At 32.8% G+C, this 22983-nt stretch overlaps 1 long non-coding RNA gene across 1 annotated transcript in view; it reads right to left on the bottom strand.

The window, feature by feature from the left end:
- LOC135218327 (uncharacterized) overlaps positions 1-16098 on the bottom strand; it is a 20984-nt gene extending 4886 nt beyond the window's left edge. The window contains exons 1-2 of the long non-coding RNA XR_010315289.1: positions 15872-16098; positions 7278-7457 (exon numbers count right to left, since the gene is read on the bottom strand). This is a non-coding gene — a long non-coding RNA (uncharacterized LOC135218327). The remainder of the gene's footprint in view (positions 1-7277; positions 7458-15871) is intronic.
- Between the last annotated feature and the right edge of the window lie 6885 nt (positions 16099-22983).

The following is a 22983-nucleotide window of genomic DNA, read 5'->3' as shown; positions in this document are numbered from 1 at the left end:
TTTCTGTTCTTATTATTTTTCTTTTAGTATCTAAAAAATTAATAGAGTTATTAGCTTCTTTTTCCATGGTGAATTTTATTGATGGTACTAAGGAATTAAGATCAGAGAGAAATTCATCAGTGTTGTGGTTTACATTCCAAACAGTAAAAGTGTCATCCACGTATCTAACCCAATAAACATCATCTGGTAATATGCTGTTGGCAATACGAGTTTCATAGAATTCCATGTATATGTTAGACAACTCGTATTGCCAACAGCATATTACCAGATGATGTTTATTGGGTTAGATACGTGGATGACACTTTTACTGTTTGGAATGTAAACCACAACACTGATGAATTTCTCTCTGATCTTAATTACCTTAGTACCATCAATAAAATTCACCATGGAAAAGAAGCTAATAACTCCTTAATTAATTTTTTAGAATACTAAAATAATAAGAACAGAAAATGGCCTAAAATTCAAAATTCACAGAAAAGCTACAAACAATAACCTAATGATCAATGCAAAATCGACCCATACACGCAACGTAAAGTAGGAAAGACAGTTATTTTGCAACAGCCCCAAACAAGAAGAAGGCGTGGTTTACAAAATACCTTGTGAATGTGGCAAATTCTACCTGGGACAAACAGGTTAAAGATATCGATAAGAGAATTTCCCAGCATCGATATTGTGTAAGAACAAATTCTCCAAACAGTGCTATGACTTACATGTACAAAATTGTGGCTGTCCTATCCTTTGGAACAAAACAGAGACATTTATTCAAAGAAAAAGATATGATTGCAAGAAATTTGTTAGAAGCAGCTTGCATATGTTTTAGCAAACAAAATAACTTTAATATAAGTCAGGGCATATATAAATTGGACCCTTTATTCCTTCATATTGTTTCCCAACAGTACAAATTCAGAGAAAAGTTTAAATGACCATTCACCAAATCGTTGAATAGTTCTCTCTTTTAACCTGTTTGAATTGCTGGTTTGACAATTTGTTTATGATTTAAACAACCTAATTTTTACTTTGACAATTATGATATTTTTTTTTTTCCCAGTGGGAAAGTGTTTATGAATTCTTGTAATGCTCATTCTGTTAGTTAAAATAAAGCTCTTGAAGAGGCCTGGTGGAAGGCAAATTCGATATCGAGCTACTAGAGTCTTTAATTCTCTTTTCTCTCCTGTGGACGATATTGACATATCTCATCTCGTGTATATGAAGATTAATATATATACATACATACTTATATCTATATAATACATATATATATATATCATACTACAATATATTATACATATATATATACATATATATAGTATATCATATATCATACATATTATTATATAATAAATACATAATTATCTACATTATATATATTTACTACATATATATATACATATATATATATATACATATATAATACTATATATATACCTATAACTATATATACATGATATATAATATATATACATATATATATACATATATATATATACATACTATATATATATACATATATATATACATATATATATACATATATATATACATATATAATCATATATATACTCCATATATATATATCATATATAGTATAAATTACATATATATACATATATATACATATATATAGTATAATTATATACATATTATATTATATTTATATATATATTATTATTACATAATAATAATATATATATATATACAATATAATATACATTAGTATAATATACATATATATATACATATATATATTTATTACATATATATATATATTACAGTATATATATTATATATATATAACATATATATAATACATATTATATCATATATATATATTACATATATATCATACATATATATATATAACTATATATATACATATATATATATATTAACATATATATATATACATAATATATATACTATATATAAAATATAATAACATATATATATATACATATATATATATATCATATATATACTATATATATATATCTTATATATACATATATTATACATATAATATATACTATATATCATATATACATATATATCTAATACATATTATACATATATATATAATAATATACATATATATATACATATATTATATACATATATATACATATATATATATATACATATCATATACAATATATACATATATATACATAATTATACATATCATATATATATACATATATATATATATAGTATACATATATATAATATTACAATACATATATATATAATACATATATATATAATATATTATTTACTACATATATATATATATATATATATATAACATATATATACTTATATACATATATTATATATAATACAATATATATATATATATACATATATATACATATACCTATATATATATACTATACATATATATTTATACATATATATATATACATATATATATATATATTATATATATATATACATATATATATAGTATATATATATATATATATATCTACATGATTTTGACCAATTTTGAATAATTATTTATATTATAATTTTATAATATCATCCTATATATATATATATATAATATATATATATATATATATATATATATATATATATATATATATATATATACAATAGTATATATATATATATATATATATATATATATATATATATATATATATATATGAATATAAAGGGCTACAACAGTGAGTTTGTATAGAGGAGGAGGTAGCCATAACGATAACAAAACATGCTTTTCTTCTGCTGATTCATTTCGTATAATCTACCTCTGAATACATAGAAATAGAAGATGAGGTAATGATGCCATAATCATTTTGAATTTGTTGGTAGTAAAATTCAAATTAAAAACATGGTGCGCTGTATATTCCAGCGCCAGTTACAAAGGAAACAAAACATATGTATTTGTGTGTGCTACTGATTTTCTAAAGCAATTACCTATTACCAGTATTACACAGAGTCGATAGAATAGTGATAGTATTAATCAATATTATGGGTAATATTTAATTACTCGCATTCAGAGTTGTTTTATTAGTCATTAATAATGGGCATCAGTAAAGCAGTCGTAATTAGAAAATGAATGTTTTAATATACCTAATTGAGCAGTAAAATAGTACTATTAAGTCAAACTGAAAATAAAACTATGTGAAAGAAAAGCAAACTGTATTAAATTCCAAAATAATCACCTAAAATTATTGTTTGTTTTCATGACAAGTGAATTTTTAAATGTGCTGCTCAAGAGGTTGATAGCCGTTAAAACAAAAAAGAATGGTCAATCTAAATTACAATAATGATGCAATGACGTCTAGTGATAACTAAAAAGTTCATGCAAGTCGATGCATCAGGGCCAAGAAAAGTGTACGAACATGAAAGTAGTACAAGATTACTGAACTGGGAAGTCGTGAGTAAAATAGATAAGCAGCAATGAAGGTAGTTTGGAGAACAAACCAACGACTCAAGTTGGAAAGGTCGCTTCGAGTAAGGAGAGTCTCAAAGATCCACTAATCCGAGGGCTTGGGTAAAAGGCTCCCCGAGCAACATCTCACTAATGCCGCGCATTAACCTCCAAGAAGTTTATACATTTGGGAAATGACTTGTTGAGTGTCTCTCTGAGCTGTTGTTATCACTCGAGGAAGTCCCTCGCCAAGTAGGGATTTACATCTAAAATCTGATTACCGAATTTTTTGTTTTATTTATTCATGCTTTTTGATGGAATGTAGTAAAATCCTAATAGGATCTCAGGGACTTACAAAGCGATAAAAGTAGCGAGATACTTTAATGAACTCGATAATATTCACGGATTATCAAATTTGCTTTATGATTACCGTGAATTTTTTTTTTTTCAAATATGCGATGCAAGTACTTGATCAGTCAAAATGTAAATTAATGCCAAAGCTTTAACCATTTTCGTCAAAGACAAACATCGAAATTAAAACCTGTTCAGCAACCGACAGTGTCCACTTGCTTTATACATTATTTTTGTAGAAATAGTACACTATTTTTGTAGAAAGTTGAAGGTTAATAGGTCACTCACGTAAAATACATTAGTTTACCATTCTAATTTACAACAAACTTTATGGGATGTTAGTTCTGATAGCTGCGTCAATATATATGATTTAATTAATATTTCAGAGCAGTATTTCGTCTTTGAGGCATTCATCCAGAAAAAAAGATACTGCAAACATTGAAAAGAATATCAGCCATACTGCTTATTAATTACTGTCTATTAAGTCAGGTTCCGATGGGGTGCTTAATATTCTATCTTAAATAATAATAGGCGACTCCATTTTTATCTTGAAAGAAAAGTGATTAAAATTTATGAAGCTAATTCTCCGTCTCGTTCAGAAAGGTGATTTGGATTTTTTTTACGGGGCTGCATATTACAGTCTCTTTTACAACTGCACAAGAACTTGCTTATTGCCTTTATCATACCGCAGGAGGAATCTCTTGTAAAACACAGACCACAAACAAGATTTCAAAATAGACAAAAATTGCCATACTAAGAGAAGGGCACAACATCCAAATCAGTTCATATGTACAAACATTGTAAAAGAAAATAGTGGGGAATCTTCTTATCCCACCAGTGAGGAGTGGGCTGCCGAATTCAAGGGGGTGCTGGAACATCACAAAAGATGAGCCTCATAGGAAGCTTCCAAAACATCAACCAGCAATAAACGATTGGTCCCCATTCATTGTATCCTGTTTAAAGGACAATCTTATGGCTGGCCTACATATAGGCAGGGGAACCAGCCTCTTTATAAGCTAAATTGTATCAGTGTGGTAAGTAACTATCTGCAAGAATGATACCATAAATTTTGCCACAGAACAGAAACTGACCAATGTGGACACTTACAGTGCACTTTTGAAGTATTTCAAGACTGTCCCAGACAACCCCAGATTGAGATATGGGTTCACTAATTTAATCTTCAGTTACACAGTAGTGGAATATGTCAGCTAAGTGACTGCTTCAAAGGTTCAGCAGTTTAAAGAGGAAAGTAGAGGGAATGCAGGGGAGAGCTGCAAGAGGCATCTGGTTTCTCTAGGCCAGTGCCTCTGTCCACGCTCTCAAGGTAGAAGTGACTGAAGTAGCCAACTCTGGCTCTGAACTGTTACAACATAAAACCAACCCACTCTACCTAATATCATTTGACTTCTTGTTATTCCTAATACTCTAGTGCAGTCTGTCATTTTGGAACATTGAGCATGTGGTCCATACTATGGAGGGGTATTGCAATCCCAAAGATGCAACCCCTTCCTACTGCGTTAACATAATAATGCTTGGTAAACAGTGTGATTTTTTAAAAATCATACAATTAGAGCCTTCTCTTGCCAGGCATTCTAAGTGAGGTCAAGAACTTTTCTTAATCATTCTCATAATCAATATACAAATAAAATTATATACCACTTCCTATTTACCTGTCTTTAGAACCATGAATGTAATGAGATGAACTCGAGAATTCATGGTGATCTGACAATAAAATATCATGTATTTAACATTACATACTTTATATCACAAATACTGATTGCTTAGTAACTTGATGGTTCTACTTTTGGTCAAAGAGAAATAAAGCCAAGAGATTGACAGAGAGAATGGAACTTAACCTTGATGGAAGCAATACAAATCCATAACGACAGGTAGCTGCGAACCGAGTCTGAAGAGAGGATTTTCAGCAAGAAGACAAACTGCTAGTTCATCAAAATATAAGTAAAGGAGGAAACCTAAGATGAGCCATAGATAATACAACTGGGTAAGGATCTAGGTCTTTTCAGTAGAAGAAGTTATTACATAAGATTTATAATGGTACAAAGAAACCTATATTTTGAATAAATAGTATACTGATTATCAACAACTAGAAAAGCTTCATGAATAACGGCAACAGGAAGTTCTAGAAGGCTGATGCACCTATCCACTCCACTTGAGAGCTGGGGAAGAGGAGTATTAGAAAAAGGGTAAATAAAGACCAGTGGCTCTCAAAGCACCATAGTTGGTATTGTTGGAAGTGTATTGTTAGAAGTACATTAGTGGAGGAGAGTATTGTAAGAAGTGACTGGAGAAAGCAAACGTAACATCAAAGCAATCGTGATTAGAATACCAGAAGCCCAAAAATGATTAAGGTCATGGAAAAGGCGACAGGGAGCATGTGCTGGGGGTTAAGTCTTGCCATGTTTGTAGCAGAAAACACAAGGTTACTAAAAGTAAAATTGAGTCGCCTATAAACGCCGTTTCCCGAACTTGTTTATCGAAATGTACAAAAGAAAAATGTTTAAGTTTGCCTTATTATCAGCACTGAGTGTTTTTTTTTTAAATGTTTGTACTTTGCAAAATGTTTGTATAGAACGGTCAATTAATGCTTATATAACTCTTTGTTTTATTATTCTCATCAATCAGCAATAGTTTCAGATAATACTTAGCCCTTTTACTAGTGCTAAAGAAAGCCTTGGAATGTGTTCACTGTTTTTGAGCATTTCAAGAGCATTCATTGTGTTCTCATGTTAATAATTGACGATATGACTGCACCTACTTTCTATCTGTATATTTAGATAAGTTTTTGAGAGGTATGAAGGCATTCAAATATGAGCATGAATTCCGTCGGAGCATTTTCCAAATAATATTCTTAAAAAAGTTTTTAAGTTACTACGGTAAAAATGAATTGAAATGAGTTTTTTTTTTTTCAAGGTTAAAAGCTGACGAGGAACACCCAGTGCATGTAGAAAAATAGAGCTAGGATGGAGGGGTGGGTTGAAGGGTTGTAGGAGAAGCAGAATGGCAGGGCCGAGTAGTTTCTAACTTTAACATATTAATTTATTTATACTTTCAAGACAATTTTTTTTTCTTTTTACGAGACGTTTCGGTGTAAATTCCCCTGAAGCACCTATATGATTCGTTTACTCCTACGTCAATATAGCTTTGGAGTGATTTAACTTGCAGGGATATGAGAAACTTACATATGGCAAAGTTAGCATTATCCGTATGCTGTTACCATTGTTGCTATAAATTGTCAAGAGACTAAAATAATCGGCATGTGCTCTTCGTAATATTTTGTTCAGAGTAAATAAAATTAGCTAGAATATCTCCCAATGGAAAACAACACAACATACTTTATTCTTGAGTTTCACTCACGAAATTATGGAAAAATTCCAAGTGTAATTTTTTAGGACTTCGCAGTTTTGAAAGAACAGTATAGATACAAGGAAAGTTGGACATTAAAACAAGCTCTATCGATAAAGCTATAAATGCCCCAAATTTATAAAATAACTGATAAAGAGGTTCTTACATGCATGTTAATCTTCAGCCACATATAGTAGAGAAATCCCAAGAAGAAAGCGTAAAGTATTCTATATCTTAACGACGTGACCTCATCTTCGGTTGTACTTTCTTCCTTCTTCAGAAAGTCCTTTTTATTCAAATCGCCCTGTTCTTCGTTCATCGTAAGATTATATCAAAGATGCAGACACTGTAATAGATATGGATTTCTTTTAAAACAAACTATGACACGTTCCTGTTTAGGATTAAAAGATAAAAGATGGTATAATATGATAAGTTTTCTTGAACAAGAAAAAATTAACTGATATGAGTAAGTTGCAAATCTAAAGGTTATCATTAAGATAAGTCCTAGCGTTCATCACGCACAATTCTTTTTCCAGTTTCGTACCCATAATAACGATTTGATAAATGTCAGAAAAAATATTTACCATGAGGTAGAGCCAAAAATTGCCACGCTAAAAATTCTGTCACAAAAAACATGGTAATAATGGGTTAATTATGACAAACTAGGACATAATTAAATCTGTTTTTTCTTCTTATCGCTCTCCTCCAATAATATTACTATATTTATATATATATATATATATATATATATATATATATATACATATATATATATATATAATACATTATATATAATACAATATATATATTATATACATATATATATATAATTAACCATATATATATACATATATATATATATATATATATATATATATATATATCATATATTATATATATATATAATATATAATATTATATATACATATATATTAAATATATATTATAGTATATATACATATTTAATATACATATATATATATACATTATATATATATACAAATATAATATATATATATCTATATAATTATATATAATATATATACAATATATATATATATCATATATATACATATATATATTTATATATATATATATATATATATACATATATATACATATATATACATATATATAACATATATATACATATATATATATATACATACACATAAAATATATATATATGCACGTGTACTTGCTTGTGTGCCTGATCTTGCAAGCGGATGGGTGCAAAGGCGAAAAGAGAAGTGGTTGAAGGTTGATTTAATCATTATAAGGCTAATGAAAATTTACGATAGATATAGTTTAAATTGACAAGAAAAGGATGTGAATTTGATTGTTCAGGTAAATGTGGATGTTTGATTTTCGTAAGAGGTTAGTGGGAGTTAGATTTCAGGGGAAAACACATGAAATATAGGCAAGATTTACAAACTTGGATTTGGAGGAGTAAATGATGATTATATAAGTTTCCATGATGGTTTTACCAGTTATTGAAAGTTAGAAGTAGTAGTAAACACACTTAGTGGTGGTAATGAGGAAATTAACATTTTAGTGGATTACAAAATCTGTCAAGATTAACTGAGAAGTATTAATATTCATAGACCTTCTCCAAAATCTGGTTCAATCATTGAAGCAGTTGATGAAGGGGGTAAACAGCACCGTTTTTATCTTGGTAAAAAGGAAAGGCATTGGGACAGAAACACTAAGTTTGCTTATGTAGGAAAATGGAAATGACCTTAAACACGTAATTTGTCTGTTCATCTTGTACACGGCGATTCACTCCTCAGGATTGAGGTACGTAGCGGTTTTCTCAAGGGAGTCAGGTGTCTTCCAACACAACCCATCTGGAGAACATTTATGTGCAGGTGAAAATAATCTAGAATCCATACCCCCAAGATAAAGGAACTGCTCAAGTATGAACCCCAGCCATCATTTTGTGTTGGGGAATAGAAGCATTTTCATGGTTGAGGTGTTTACCAGAACTACCACAGACAGATTCCAGTCATCTGACTCCAAGCAAGATCTTGATCCCTTCTTGGTTCAAAAGAATGGGGAGTTTGGAGAATCAATGGAAGACGACCAGTATTCCTTCACCCACTGAGCTGAATGTACGTGTGTATGCTTATGATAAATGCATATCTGCTAAAATGACAGTTTATACCAGAGGAACTGCCAAAGCTCAGCTGGATGTTCCTGTTCAGACAGGAACCCACTGATATCTCCTTGCATTTGCTGATCTGTTGAATTCTTCCCATGAGGACCAACATGCTAAGGGACTTTGTCTCCTCCTGTTTGGGTAGAAGACTGGACTTCTCCTAGTTTATCATGATCACCCGATCAATGCAAAAGGAGAAAATGAGTCTAGGAGGATGCTAGATTCAGCTGATCATCAAATTTCCTCAGCTGTCAAATGCTAAAAGAATGCCCTCAAACAGTAATTAGTGTGAATATTCACATGAACATCTGTGGGGTAATTGAAAGTCGATTGATTACAAATGAGAGACCGTCTCTTGTAGCAGATGGCATCAAAGTACTTCTGAGGGTCCTTATCTGCATGGGCATAAAAAAATATGCATCCTTCAAATCTGTTGAAAGACTGAAGTCACCCTCCCTGATAAAAGCCACCTGGCACAGGGGCTTCTATTGTAAATGGAGAATATAAAAAAAAAATGGATTAAGGATGAGAGGTCGGTTACCTATCTCCAGCCAAAGTCACCTTTTGCTCCCCAAGGAGTGCTGAATGTATGACACAGATATATACAGGAAAAAATGTAATATTATATGGTAAACACTTTATCAGTAATTCTAATAAGCTAGTCTTTTTTAATGCAATAACAAGTAATTAGTCTTTCTTTTCCAGGACTATGCATCTTCTAATGTAAGTGATGCTTAATCTCCATTTTTTCATCAATTGTATGTCATTTACAAAATTCTTGAGGACCATACTTTTTTTAAAACGTTCGTTGTTGCAATGATCATAATTGCTAGTCTCTAGTTGAATATGAAAGTTTGTATAAAAGGAGGGCCGATAAGATGTCTCTAAAAATAAACCTGGAAAATATATTTAAATATATTTGACAATCTTTTAAAATATTACCAGATTACAATTAGATATGAACATTTATTAGATGGGAATTATATGGTTTGTACATAGAGATGAAATGCAAAATTTTGTATGATGAAATAAATTCGATGTACTCAATGGTTTCCAACCGGTGTGTCCTTGCAGCACAGGGTGCTGTGTGATTGACTGAGTGTGCCACAATATTTTTTGGGGAAAAAATGAATAATTCAAAAGGACGGAATTTTTTTTTTTCATTTTTATGTTTCATCGATTCTCTTTCTCGTCCCTGGTGTCTGTAGTATCGATAATTCGGGTATCCATACGTCATCACTATATATTATACTTATATATCATTGGTTTTTGCGTGGAAATTTCGTAGATACGTATATAAAGGAGGACTTCATTTGGATTTTTTTCTTTAGTTTGATAACAACGAGAATTTTGCAAGAGCTTAATATTTGAAAAGTAAACTGTTTATAAGAATACGAAAGGTGAAAAAAAGTTTCATTTATAAACGGCTAATGAATCTTTAAAAACAAATATTTATTTTTTTTAAGTCTGTGGCCATTGAGCTTTGTTAGTTTGTTTCAGTTGTGTCAATGCGCTTATAGCATACTTAATACGCGGCCGATGTAACTACTGTTTCAATTGCATTTTATTGCCATTCATTTTACGTTACAATAAAGCCACATCAGTGTAAGGACGATCATTTCTCATTTTCAATGTATCCAGACAAATATGTTTTACTTATATAGGGTTCCATTGAGCGTTTTCAGGGGGGAGCTTGTAGAAGGCCTAGCTGGGTGTGGTGCTTCGAGAGAGAAGTAGTAGTTAGGAACAATTGTTATTAGTCGTTCGTCTTCTCAAAAAAAAAAAAAAAAAGAAAAAAAAAAAAAAAATCTGCAGAAGCGGTCGGTGCGAGTAGGAAGTGTTTGTAGCGCGCTCCGTGAAAAGTGCAGATCTTGCGCATTGTTCAAAACAAGTACGAAGGGAGGGGAAAAGAGAAAAATACTGTAGAAGTTAAATCATGTAGAGTGGAAGATCAATCTGTCATACGAATATATCTCATAATTATTGAAGCAGCACGTATAGATGGAATAATAAAGAAGTACTGGATAAGGTTGAGTCAATCCAAATCGAGAGAGAGAGAGAGAGAGAGAGAGAGAGAGAGAGAGAGAGAGAGAGAGAGAGTCAGCAACTTGCGGACATTGCTCTGATGAAGGTGATGACGAAGGAACTTGCTGTGAAATGTGAGACACATAGTTCCACAAGAGACCTGCACAAAGAAACCAAAAAACTCATTGAAGATGAACTCGAAGAAATAAAAGCAACCACAGAGATATTAGCAAAGTTGATTCAGGATTCGGCTCAGAAAACTAGTGACGTAACGATCAACATTGATGAAATTCAAAAACAAAATTTGACAATGTTTATAAAGACTAAGACAAACATAGACAAAACTAATGCTGAATCACGAAAAGAGTAAAGAAAGTTGCTCTGATCAAATCTACAAACGAAGAGAGCAAATGACAAGAGGCAAATTATGAGAAAAATAACGGCGCCAGCTGAGCAGGTTAGAAAGATAGGTGACGGACTACTTATTTGTAAGATTTCAAGACAGGAAAACTTAGAAAAGGCAAAACGGGAGATTCAGGATATCAGCAATTTAACAGTAATAAGAAGGGTAAACTTGAACCGAAAATAAAAGTAGTACCTAGTATATGTCCCAAGGATGAAAATGACATTGTCAATAACATTGTAAATAAAAATAGTTGGATTTTGATTTACAAAGATGACAAATACATGCACTATATCATCAAAGGCACACCACAAATACGATAGGCTATCTATGATAATTGTGATAAATTGTGGACACTACGTATATCTGATGCAGTGTATACGACTGCTAAATGCCCTATCAATGCTATAAATGTCAGGAATTTGGTCATAGCTCAACAAATTGTAGAAATGACAATTTGATAAGTGCATAGTATATATAAAGAAGAAATATGAAGGCAAACTATAATACGGATTGGGGACTTCGAGTAATCATCTGTGCAATTTAATAAACATACAGTCCGTAGGATATGAAACCAGCACCATTAGAAATCTTATAAACGATCACAAACTAAAGTGTGGAGTTTGCGTATAGTAAACTTTGCGTTCCGGGCTTTAAATAGTTACGCAATGTGTAAGTTTTAGGTAAATAAAAGGATATCTGGGTGTACATTTGCAACTGAAAAGTGTTCTAATAATTTACTGTATGCGCATTACACCGTTAATATTCGAAAAAGGATATTGTTATTATTGTTGAATGTGAGCTGCCTTTTTGGGGTGGCGAATGGAACAGCCAGACGCAGTGGGGGTTGCCGGGCGGAGTGTGCTGTCCTGTCACCACCCTCTTTCCCTCCCTCCCTCCAGGACCGTAAAGCAACTTACGCATATCACCAAGACCACCGAGATAACACTCGATTGATAAAACATCTGTTCGCTACTTCATTTTTATGGGGAAGTATTCGTTTTTCATCATTCATTCTCGAGACAAAGGAGCCTTACATTTGTTTACATATTTATTTAATAACAACATGTAGCCTAGCACTGATAAGTCTTTTTAACATAATTGTAATGTTGAATAAGAGGAGTAGCTACAAATTTGTTTCAGTCAACTACGAGAAATGAGGAATTACCAGAGAATCAGGCAGTGGCAGCAGACACTTATGTAAAAAAAAAATCCTTAATTGTTTTTCCTTATAACTCGGCTCGTCATAAAGATATTGTCAGCATTGTATGTATGATTACCACCCTAATACTCTTGGCTGAAAAGCGGTCTCGAGAAAGAATGATGAAAAGCGAAAATTCCTCATAGAATAAAGTGAACAGGTGATTTGTCTGAATAAATTGTATTACGGTCCGGGAGAGAGAGGGAGACGGAAAACACACTCCACTCGCCTCCCCCCTCTCGCTCTACTGTAATTCGTTAATCAAGATGCATCATTCTTGGGGTTCCAGCTTAAGTAAATCCACTATAATAACAGCAATGATATTGATGCCAGTGACTTTAGCGAATAAGGTGACAGCTTTAAATAAATAGCAATACAACCAGAGCTTTCTCCTTTCTAAATAGGGTCAATGCAAAAATAACATTTCCACAAATTCCATTAAACAGATGCTAAACCAAGTTACGTCATATCGTATCTGGCTAAAAGGCACTTTATATGAATTATAAGTATATACTGATATACTTACGTGTAATGAAATAACACGTAGCTTAGTAGCAGAGTAGGTCTTGCCGTAGTGAACAGCGAGAGAAGCAATTTTCCCGCCACTGCGTCTGGCTGTTCCATTCGCCACCCCAAAAAGACAGCTTACATTCAACAATAATAACAATATCCTTTTTCGAATATTAACGGTGTAATGCGCATACAGTAAATTATTAGAACACTTTTCAGTTGCAAATGTACACCCAGATATCCTTTTATTTACCTAAAACTTACATATAGCGTAATCCATAGGTGGGTGGACAGAAAAAAAAAAATAACAGAATATAGATATGCATGTTAATGGAGACTTCGCTAGTTAATAATGTAAGTGGTTATTTCTAAAATTTACGAAATGACGGAAGGGTCCCATAACTTTTACTATGTACCGAGAGAAAACAAAAACGGCGGTGGAGTGGGAATCTTTGTAAAAAAAAAAAAAAAAAAAAAAAACATACAAAATATCTATAATGAACCAAAATGTGTTCAGTACATTTGAATACACTAGCCCCAAAATTACACACACCAACACATACAAATCATAGCAGTTTATAGACAACCACGCACAATTGAGATTTTTCCTAGACGAATTCAATGACTTCCTCGACTCGTTAGCTAATAACAGAAATATACTGATTTGTGGTGGATTCAACCTACATCTAGAATGATAACATATGTCAAGAGAGTTACCTGACAGCCATGATCTCGTAAATGTTGTGAGAGAAACGTCATCATTATTGAACCATACCATTAACTTAGCTAGTGGTGCAAAACAAAACCAGCGAGATTGTGAGCGACATACAAGTTGAGCCTGAATGCTCGATAACTCATATACATAAACTAGTCACATTCAGTACTATAAATATATGGGAAGGAAAATGCGACAAAGAAAATCTAAGCTTCTGTAGACCAATATCGAACCTACGTACTTATCAATGCATAGAAATGGTAGTTCACAAACAAACGTTTTAACACTTAGAGTTGTATACACAAATGGTATAAAAGCTACTTAGAAAACAGGAAGGTTACAGCGGTTATATATGTGAAATCAGGAAGTAAAGACCTAACTAAAGGATTAACTACCCCAAGGCAGCATTCTGGGAACACTGCAATTTGGTATTTACACAATTGAACTATCTAGAATTCTAAATAAGCACAAAGTTAAATATAAACTGTATGCTGATGATTCCCCTGTAAACTGATGATACCCAGGTCTTTTTTCCTGTCGAAATGGTAGAAGACGCCATTAGTAAAGTTCATGCAATAGTGAAGATATATAAAAAAAGTGGATGTCGGCGAAGATATTGAAACTTAATGAAGACAAAACTGAGTGTATGTTACTTGGATCTGACATTGTACTACGAAAATATGAATACTTAAAAAAAAAAACTATTGAAGCAAATGAATAATGGAGCAACAGTGAGGAACTTGGGAGTGTTTATTGATAATAAATTGTCAATGAAGAACCATATATAGCATATTGTAAAAACCCGTAATTATAACATTAAAAAAATTGCATTTATTAGAAAATACCTAAACGAAGATACTCTGAAAACAGCAATTTGCAACCAAATAATTTCGAGGCTTGGCTACTGTAACGTTATATACTACGGTCTCACCAACTACCTACTAAGAAATTGTAAGGAGTACAAAATAGAGCCGCATGATTAATAAAAGGACTACGTTCCCATGATAGAATAACCTCAGCTCTAATTGAGCTACATTGGCTCCCAGTAAAAGCAAGAATAGAATAGAAAATACTTCTTACAGTCTTTAAAGCACTAAAACACGGTGAACCAAGATACCCTTGAAACGGCTTAAGCTTCTTTAGACCTAAAATGAATATTGTAATCAAACATGCAAGCGAAGCGTATACAATGTTTGAGCCTAGAACAAATCGGTAGTCAGGCGAAAAAGCATTAGTACATTGGGCACAAACTATACGGCGTTATACCGCCTGATGTGAAGATCACACATGGAGAAAGCAAATTTGAAAAAGAATTAAAGACCCTCGTATTCTGCAGGAGCTACGATACTGAAAAAAAAAAAAAACTAAACGATTATAAAATATAAGAAGCACCTTATTTTGAAAATTATTATGGGCCGGCAGAGAGGGAATCATCCCTGTGGATGGCTGCACATAAAACCAAACAAGGTGAAATAAAGTGCAGTACGCACGAACTTGCAAAGAGTATTAAACACATCAAAGAGAAGCACAGAAGCTGCCACAATTCAATTCGGTAGACAAGCATTAGTTTAGGTCAGACAATTTACTTTAATTAACGTTAATTTCTTATTTGAATGCCACAAAATGCCTCTGATAAGATCATGGCATTTTATATAGTCCAAATACTTCAATTGGCTCACTAGGGGCATGAACAAAACTATAATGGAGCCATAAACTGGAAGCAGTAATCTTGCATACAAAACACTTACTCAAACGCAAGAAAAATCCTTTGGCGAAAAATGTCCATGCAGGTCCGCACTAATAAAACACCGGTGGCACTGGAGATGTGCTTCAGTCATTAAAAGTTTAAAACGATGTGGAACACTTATGTTGTTATAAGTTCGTTCGTCCTGGAACCTTCTTTTACGTACTTCTTGCACGAAGAAGTTCACAAATATCCATTTCATTTGTTACCAGTAGAGTGAGTGGTTCTTGTTGTCACCGAACAACTGCTGAATTCCGCAGTTTGAGTGGTTAAAAGAAGACTGGCTTTTGGGTTTGTATCTTAAACCTAGTTAACATATTAATAGGTCATTTTGTTAGAATTTCGACGGTATCTACTTAAAAAAACAGAAAAAACAATGAGTAGAATATGAGAGAACTTATTAACTACCCAGCACCCACTAAGTGGGTCCTGTAACAACCCTATCGTCCAAAATGGTTAACCGAAAAAAAGGTTGCTATAAGTTATCTGCATCTTCCGTCTTTCACCCAAAATCAGTTTATGTCAAGTTGTTATAGATAAAAAAATAAAGCCTTCAAGACTTCTTATATCTCGTGAATAAAATTATGTATTTTCTATTGTACAAAATTTCTATTCGGATTTAATAAAATTTAATTCTTGAAACTCATTTTAACACAACAAAAAAATAATGGAGAAGTTTGATTGATGATTTGAAGATAAATAATTATAATACTTTGTTTACAGTGCGTAATCAACTTTTTTCTGAAAGTTGAGTAATTTGTGATTTTAACTGATAAAACTCTGAGGCAAAGAAGATAAATATCTTTGGTTTCCTCTATTTGATGATTGTGTTTGTGAAATATATTTAATTTTCATATAGAACAAACTGGAGTGGAAGACCCATTGACAATAGTCGAGCAGATTCTTCTACTGAGGTAAATGGCTCTTCTAAAATACTAATGTGTTGGTTCCTTTCACTCTCTCTTTTCTTTATAAAACAGAAGTGTCACTTTGTACAAAAGTAGAAAAAACAAACTAGCACTAAGACTCATTTTATCTCCCATTTTCCACTAAGAATGGTAACTACCGAGCACTGGAAAATGTTACGTTTAAATAGTAAGGAACGTATAGGAAGCAATACTTTGCCAAGTGAATAAAGTAGAGCTAAAAACAAACTATATCTTCGAGAGATAATCGTTCAGTGAAGACGGAATGTTTAGATTTCATTCTTATTCTCAAGATGTGAAATGATTTCATGGGTTAGCACCTTCTCCTCTCCCTGAAAGAGCAACCGGAGAAATCAGATTTACTTCTAAAGTCATCCACTCAATGATAGCTTTACAATAAAATCATTTGTGGGAGAAGTGGAGGAGACATTACTGTCGTATCTGAACTCTTTCAAACGACAAAGAAAAACAAATGATTTAAGCCCTGCTAATATACCTCGACACCCTTAGCTTTCGTAAATGCATGCTCATCATGAAAAATAATTTAATCTCTTAATTCCGGTTTATTTTGATTTATTCCTCCGAAACATAAATTCTAAACCTCACATTCCCTCCTTTCTCAGTTCCTTCCCCCTCCCCTCTCTTCTCTGCCATAGAATTTCTCCTGTGCTCTTCTCCTTTTACGTTAAGATTATTTACGATATAAAAATCTGTATATCTTGCTCTCTGTTTATAGGGCACGAGCCATAATTCATCCTCTCTTCTTTTCTGCAAATTTGTGTCAAAGACTTTCATTTCCTCTGAATGCACGTCTCCCGTTCAATGACTTTGTTGGTTATAACGTCAGATGCCCACTAACGATTCATTTGTTGCTTGCTTGATTGAAAAGTTTGAATTAACTGGGTCACCGAAAATTCGAAAGTAACTTGCATTCCCTCTCTAACTTTCAACGGTAAATCTAGGGATTTTGAATTTTCATAAGTTATTATGAAATTACATAAAACGCAAAAAAGTAAAAACACCCAATTTTCAATTGTAAAAGCAGATATCAGACTTGCCACGCGCAACTGGGCGTATGAGTAAAAGTCATAAAAAATATTCAATGGCTTTTTCATTATCTGATATATTCGTTCTTAGTGCGAGGCAAAGTGAATCAGTATTTATTTTGCATTTATGCATTATTTTTATCCTTACATTTCATTAACATATTGGTTCGTAATTGAACATGAGCGAGTTTATTAAACATTTGCAAGAAATTGAGTCTCTTTCGAAGTCTAAAATCCCTTGCAGGGGTAACCCAAGTGAAAACAAGGACTCGGACAGATAGAAAGTCAACAAGACATTTTCCAAACGTACCAACTTCTCGGAGATAATGCGTAACATTAACAGAACGGCGCTCAGGGAGCTTTCTGCCTCAGCTCCCTGATTAGTAGATATTTGGAAGACTCCTCACACAAGACGAGCCTTTCAGTGTTTGTCGATGGCCTCTTTTTAAAACTTTGGTTTCTTCATCTATTCTCGTGACGACATTGCTTCGGTAAACTTCGTTGGTCGGCTTTTATCATCACTAAAATGATTTCAGCTCTTCCTTTTCATATCAAAGCTATTCTGTTAGAAAAAAAAAAAACCTTATGGGATACAGAGTTGGTGTTAGCTTATACCACACCATACACTGGTATTTTCTATATGACCTCCATTACTCCATCCTCAAATTTGAGGATGGAGTAATGGAGGTCATAAAAAATACATCTGAAAAAAGACCTCCAAGGTGGTCTTCATAAGTATTTTGGATCGTATAGACATCAAAAGTCAATGAGTGTTTTCAGCTGTTATTTTCATTAGGAATCTTGTCCCATTTTCTTTAGTTTATGTTACTGAATTTTATTTAATTTCTTACAGTACCGTTCCACGGAATATTGTCTGCTTTATAATGTCTACGCAAAGAACACAAATGTTGGACAGTTTTGACATGATGCAAATAAGTGTTATGCAAATGATCTGGTTTTCAAGTTCTGTTTGTTTTCCAATAATTTCCTTTGTTTAATTCCATGAAAGAGACTAACAGTCACATTCATAATAGATTGGTTACAGCACAATATGCATCACTGCATTCCAACGGCTGCAGATTTTTTTCTTTTTCATGTCAAACCAATTTCAGCGGACGCAAAATAAAAGCCTGAAGTTCTGTCGCTGCTGTCACGGAATTCTTTCAATCTGTCTTCGAAAGAACCTGTTTTGTTATTCCTGACACCTTGGAAACTTATCTCACAAGTCAGCACACTCGCAAAAACTGTTTCCATCCTAAACTTGAATGGAATGACTCTGCCCTCCATGCAGCCGGTTTGTAAACCTGGTTTTACACCTTTTCGTTTTTTATTCGTTTTCTTTCAAATCCGACAAGTTTTTATCCCTTCTTTTCTTCACGCGCCAGCTTTAAACACGCCAGCTTTTCTGACTTCATTTCTGCGAAGTCCATCTCGGGAGATTTTTGTGACTTCACGTGTTTTGCCGTTTTCCAAACTAGTGAACGTGATTGACCCACTTTCCAGCTCTTCTCATTGTCCCATGAATTTATTTCTCGGCAACGGTGCGTTCAATGCTAGAACAAAGAAAAACGATGTTGACATATTCTAGTTTTTTTCCTTTTCCTTAAAAGAAGCGATTAATAAAATGTAAATTATTGGGACCCATTCATTTTATGTTAGAAATTTGTTTCAAGCTCATTTATATTAGACATTTTGCTGAAATTTAAACCTTAGAATGTGTATTCTATTTGGCTTACATAATTCATTCGTTATTTCCTCCCTGAATTTCTAGTAATTTTTGGGAAAAAAATTTTTCTTCAGCCCAGATCTAAAGTTCATAAATTCAAAATTAAGTACAATGGATCTAGATCGTCCTAACTTTTGTACTCTAATGCCACTGTTTTCCTTAATCTGCCCTGGCTTTATTCAGAGACTATCACAGTCTATGATAACAAATTCAAAAGAAAATACAGTCATAATTACGTCTAATATTTTTCCAAGCGACAAGATGATTTTTAATTATCTATGGCTCTAATGATTCGAACAAAATGTATCTTATAATGTTCGTATTTATGTTTTTTTTTTTTTAAGTTGATACATAACTCTTTTTTTTAAGTTGATACATAACTCCCATCTGTCTGTTGGTTCACATTTCATAGACAAATAAAAGTAAGATATCAATAAATAGGAAATTATCAACGAATTACTGTCTTGTCATTTGGGTAATAAACAATAAGTACTTGTTTTTAAAATGCATGTAAAGTAGTCTGCTCAGATCCCCCGAGTAAAAGGTTTTTGATTTTCGTTATTCAATGGTATCGTTTCCTTTGTTTCTCTTAATCTTCACAGAAAACATTTTATTTCCAAGAGGCAGGAGAGCAAAGTGAAAGAGGAATATATCTGAACCCTTTAAGAATACTTTCCATTCCTCGGCAAGACTTTGCTCTTGGCTACATTCAAGAAATATAGACTGAATATTTGCATTTCAGAAAGAAGGAAGTATTGTTGAAACTCAAATGTATTCTATTCGAGATTTATGAAATAGTATTGACCCCTTCAGGGATGAACGGTTGGTAGCTTTTGGATAGATTAGAAATTGGCTGAAAATGTGTATTGGTACAGTAGGTAGTTTCTTGTATGATTCTTTTGGTCTTATGTTGTCAATATGATAAAATGAATGTCAAATATCACCTCGGTTTTTATTCTCTCTCTCTCTCTCTCTCTCTCTCTCTCTCTCTCTCTCTCTCTCTCTCTCTCTCTCTCTCCTCAACATGACAAACGACAGAAACTTTGCCTTGAATTCTATTGATTAACCGTCAGTGGAAAATCATATTTCGTATCGGTACACTTCCTTGTTCCTTGCCAAGGCCATTAATTCAGGCTTCAAAATGCTGTAGCTTTTCATTTGCTTGCGTAGGGAAGAAATATGGCTGTTTACAAGCAGGTTGAGGTGTAGTATTTGAGGTTACATGTTTAATATAACTATTCCTTCATTATTAGGTTTTTTTACATTTATTGTTTTTACATCTTTAACTAGTTTATTGCCTAAATTTTTTATCGTGTACAAAGTAACATTAATTACGTATCTATCTATCTATCTATCTATCTATCTATCTATCTATCTATCTATCTATCTATCTATCTATCTATTTATCTATCTATCTATCTATATATATATATATATTATATATTATATATATATATATAATATATATATATATATATATATATATATATATGTAGCCATAAGGAACTTGAGGAAGACATCTCAGGCATTTGCATGATTTATTAATAGCTAACGTTTCAAGGCCTACCTTATCATAGCTGTAAAAATATATGCAACTGCATTAAAACATCATGAAAGACTTGGACTAAAAAATAATATGCTAAAAACATAATACAAAACATTCCGTTCAAAATGCCAGGCATTACCATCGTAGTGGGGAAGAAATAATACGAGTGACAAGGAGAAACGTTAAAAGTCCAGGGTAAAAGTTGTGCAAACAAAAGAGGGGCGGAGGCAGTTTGGCTATTTAACTTCGGAACTACCTGTTTTATACAAGGTGACTCGAGGATTACCCGCTGCTGAGGGGAACGAGCTATCGACAAAATTTTTAAATTGATTGTATTCAATAGTCATTTTGCAATTTTTTTAGCATGCTGTCGTATATTGGAAAATTCCGTATTCGACAGCTGGACCCCAGTACGATAGCTAACACCTCTGTTACAATCGATGCGGACCGACATATTTCCCTTGACTACATCGGGAGTAAGAAAATAAATAAACCGCATTCGGTGTCATCATAGGATTCAATCTATCCTTATATTTAGGAATGAAGTGACTACTTATGGCAGACAATACTGCCGTATTAATGAACTAAAAGCGGTAATAAAGGACTCATTATGAATAAAAGGAAGACTCGAATAAAAGGGTCTTTTTGGGACTGCCGGAGGCCTAATTTTCGACATGATTTTATTATTTAGAAACTTATTTTTATTTCCGAGAAATAAAAATAATTTTTAAGAAAATAAAATATAAAAAAATACATTCCTCATGGCTATATTTTGGCTGGTGATTGCAACCATCCTATCCATATATATATATATATATATATATATATATATATATATATATATATATATATTTGTTAGACAAAAGGGGGCTATGATTAATAATATGTTTGATATGCCATTATAATATGAGGTGCAGATTCATCATTTTTAACTTCCCATGGAGACAGAGTCCGAGCGACAACCTGGAGAAAGCTGATGAATCATTTCTGGGATGGTGTGATGCTAAGATGCTTACTTAAGCAAGTCAATGTTCGTTCTGTGGGTATGTGAGTTCGTGAGGGCTTGTTCAAGGTGCCTTTGAAAACTGGCGGTGACCAGTTAATTGGGGTGTTGACGAAGAGTGTGAATTCATGTGTACGTGTCGAACTATGTCCATTCATAATGGCATGTTTAGCCAAGAACTAGGGAGACAGCTGGGAGGGAGAAAAGGCAGAATGCTGGGATAGCTCTGCGAAAGTTATATTTGAAAGTGTGTGAAATTTCAGGCTGCAATGGGTGAGTTATTATAATTTAGCCAAAGGGATGGCTTGTTTGATATTTTGTAAAGATGTTCTATTTCATTTAATCTTTTGACTTTGTCTTTACAATTGTGTGTGCTTACGAGTATGTTCTCCTGTCTTTTAAACAGGCGGATCTAGTGAGGGGACCGAGTGTCCTAGTGAGGGGACTGTATTTTAGAGAAGAGATAATTGGTGTGACTAATTACTGATTGAGACATTTAAATACCGGGGGGTTATCTGAGTTAGTTGTCTGTGAGACTAAAACTATTATCATTCCATTAATTACCCTGTAAGAACATGAATCATTCAACTCCAATCTTTGCTTTGAATAAAACGTATATATTTTTTGTAACTCCGACTCTAATTTGATGACCTGGATGGAAAGGAGAGAGAGAGAGAGAGAGAGAGAGAAGAGAGAGGGCTTTTGCCAGTGATCACCTTGAGAGAGAGAGAGAGAGGGAGAGACTGAGTGTAACCAGTTCGCCTTACACTATGGTTAAACGCATACCAAATGTTAAAATAGCAGGGGGGGACGCCCTTCGCTGGTAATATATATATATATATATATATATATATATATATATATTTGTT

Source organism: Macrobrachium nipponense, chromosome 9 (assembly GCF_015104395.2).
Source record: "Macrobrachium nipponense isolate FS-2020 chromosome 9, ASM1510439v2, whole genome shotgun sequence".
NCBI lineage: Eukaryota > Metazoa > Arthropoda > Malacostraca > Decapoda > Palaemonidae > Macrobrachium > Macrobrachium nipponense.
Note: the sequence above shows the minus strand (reverse complement) of the source record. Positions and strands in the feature narration are given on the sequence as shown.